The following is a 3163-nucleotide window of genomic DNA, read 5'->3' as shown; positions in this document are numbered from 1 at the left end:
AGCTATTCCACAGGTGCCATGCCATCCTGAAGACAGAGGAGAAAGCCTGGCCAGCACAGATAAAAAGTTGGCAGGAATAATGAGTACCCCGGACAATGAGGGTATAGTTTTTTTTCTGTTTTCCTTTTCTGTTCTATTGTATGTAATGGTGGCAAAATTCACAGAGCAGCTTTCCTCCTGCAGTGATTTTAGGAACAGCACAGATGAAGTTGCCTTCCCCAGGGACTTCAAAGGTCAAATTACAATGCACATTTGAATCTAGATTAATGGTAGCATGAGAAGCCCTATACCTAGTTATACACAAGCTAAAATTGGGCAATGGATAAAAAGCAATCAAAGGAAAAATTCTAGATTTGAAATTCTCCTGGGGTTGATTGGAGGCTCCTCAAGTCTTAAAAGGAATCTTAAACCACTGTAAGAAAGAAATATTCATAGACATTGGGGTACTCCAATCAGAAAATTGTGATTATCCCTCATCTTGCAGGTGGCAAATGGAACCAACAGGCTGAAATAATTTAAATTCTATCTAATTTTTGAGGGCAAGGATTCATTTAAACCTATAGGTATCACCACCCATTTAGGTGAACTTTGTTGATGGATTCATTGACAGATCCAGCAACTATAAGGGCCAATTTGATTTGCCTGGTGAAGCTTATGGCCTATATTACTGTGTAGTCTTATAAACTAACTAGTAAGAATGCACTGCTCTTAGCTATGTTCTTACTATGATGATGACCAGCATGGTGACTTGGTGTATTATTATAGACTGGCCACTTGGTGTTGTTTAAGTCACAGAAGTCATATGACTAAAGATTTCTATTTCAGTTAAAGAATTAGTCACGGACTTCAATTCCCCAATCCTGATTTCATTTGCTGGAATTAGACCTTCCTCAATAGACAAGGCATTTCACAAATGGTCAAACCCAGGAAAAAAGAGGAGTTCAGAGGGGCCGAATGTAATCCTCAGGCTTGGACATTGATGGCTGAGTCTCAGAAAAAAGTAATTGGCTCCTTGACACAGTATCTATTAGATACACAGTACCTTACCAGTATCTATAATGGGAACTGAACCAAGGTCTTCTTACTCCATATTCTGTGCTCATTTTCTGGCCACACACCTACTCTCAAATATAGCAATCTCTCAATCTGACAGGTAGATCCCAAGTGCTTTGTATCTGGGAGAAAGTCTACTATTACTTTGCCTTCAGTGCACATTCTCTTCTATAAGATGACAGCTCAGTGTGTTACTGAATAGAGCTTTGAATATGGATTCAGCAAGTTCTGAGTTAAAATCCTACAGAATGGGGAAAGGAATGGGGAAAACCATTGTTTTCTTCCATTCTCTACCCAAATGGAAAATTAGCACTTTCAGAAATGTGAAGGAGTGTGTATTGTTTGATGTCAATTCTTTCTATAAAGTTATACATACTCAAAATTACAATTACTATCAATTTGAGGGGAAAATGACCAATATTTCAGATATGCTTACATAATCAAAATCAATTTATTCATTTGACTGCTGTGTTCAAGCTCAACAACTTACCCATATTGTTTCTAGAATTAAAAGCCTTTCATTAAATTAATGTACAGCTTGGGACAACTCTATATTTCTGTACATTATGCTAAAATTAAAGTAAATTAGTTCCTTTTAAAACCATGATTATAATTCTCTGGTCATTTGCAGTAGGGTAAATGTGTTATATGCATGAGTTTTATACTAAAAACACTTTTCTATGGTAGTATCACACTGATAAAAGAGAACTATTTGATGATGATATGAATCAGTGAAAACAGTAGGGAAAATAAAATCTGTAAAGATATTCTATTTATTGCATGCTATTTTGCTTTTGAATACTGTTCAGGCTGAGATTTCAATTTTAAAGAAGAGATAACTAAAGGAGGAAAAATGTAAGTACATAAATGCAAAGACATTTTAAACAATTTTTTATATCCTGAAGTAAACATTTGATTTATCTTCAGTATAAAATAAATATGAGCAGAATGCTAGATTGATCTTTTATAAATTGCTCTAATTGTGTATTTTCTTCCTTAGAAATAATCCAAGATTTGTTATTGCCTTCAGGATAACGTTGTCTGTACTTACATGACACTCAAGATTTTCTGTAGCCAGGTTCTTATTGACAACTAAGTTAGGTCCCAATGTACAGTAGGTACAATCTACACCAATGAAGATTATGTTTCCTTTTAGTACCTTGAATATATATTGCACACACCTGTCTCCCTGTCTAAGATTTGCAGAATCAAATAAATAGAAAGGAAGGAAACCTAGGTTCCTATCCTTATTCATTCTAAGTCATTTTAAGAATATAGTTGCAATGATGAGACAATATTCTAAAAATTTATTCCCAAAATCAATATCAAACTAATGAATGCAAAATATTATTTGGTAATGACATGCAGTTTTGTCAGTTTGGAATGCCTATATAACTCAGGGTTAATCAGGGCATGTACAAAGCTATCCTTCTTGTTTCCAAGTAAACAAATTATCAGATAAGCAATTGCTCAGTGCTAAAGGGGTCTTGTGCTTTGAGATGTCAAGGCAATCTTCCTATTGGCCAAAGCAAAAAGTGAAAGATTCTGTGGACCTTACGGAATAATTCTCTCCTGCATCTCTCTCTCTCTCCCTCTATCTGTCTGTCTGCCTCTCTCTCTCTGGGTCTCTCTCTGGGTCTCTCACTCTGTCTCTCTCTCTGTCTCTTTGTCTCTCACTCTGTCTCTGTGTTTCTATCTGTCTATCTGTTCCTCTGTCTCTGTCTCTCTCTGTCTTTCTCTCTCCCTCTTTCTCCCTCTCTCTGCCTCTCTCTCTCTGTTTCTTTCTCTCTGTCTCTGGCTCTGTCTCTCTATCTCTCTATCTCTCTCTGTCTCACTGTCCCTCTGTCCTCTCTCTCTGTCTCCTCTCTCTGTCTCTCACTCTGTTTCCCTCTCTATGTCTCTCTCTGTCTCTCTGTCGACTCTTCTTGACTCCAGATCTTAGGGAATGATTCTCCCTTGCACCTCTCTCTCTCTCTGTCTCTCTCTGTCTCTCTCTGTCTCTCTCTGTCTCTCTCTGTCTCTCTCTCTCTCTCTCTCTCTCTCTCTCTGTCTGTCTCTCTCTCTCTGTCTCTCTCTGTCTCTCTCTGTGTCTCTCTGTCTCTCTGTCTCT

This window comes from Gracilinanus agilis, chromosome X, assembly GCF_016433145.1.
Source record: "Gracilinanus agilis isolate LMUSP501 chromosome X, AgileGrace, whole genome shotgun sequence".
In the NCBI taxonomy this organism is placed as follows: domain Eukaryota; kingdom Metazoa; phylum Chordata; class Mammalia; order Didelphimorphia; family Didelphidae; genus Gracilinanus; species Gracilinanus agilis.
This window is presented reverse-complemented; position numbering follows the sequence as displayed.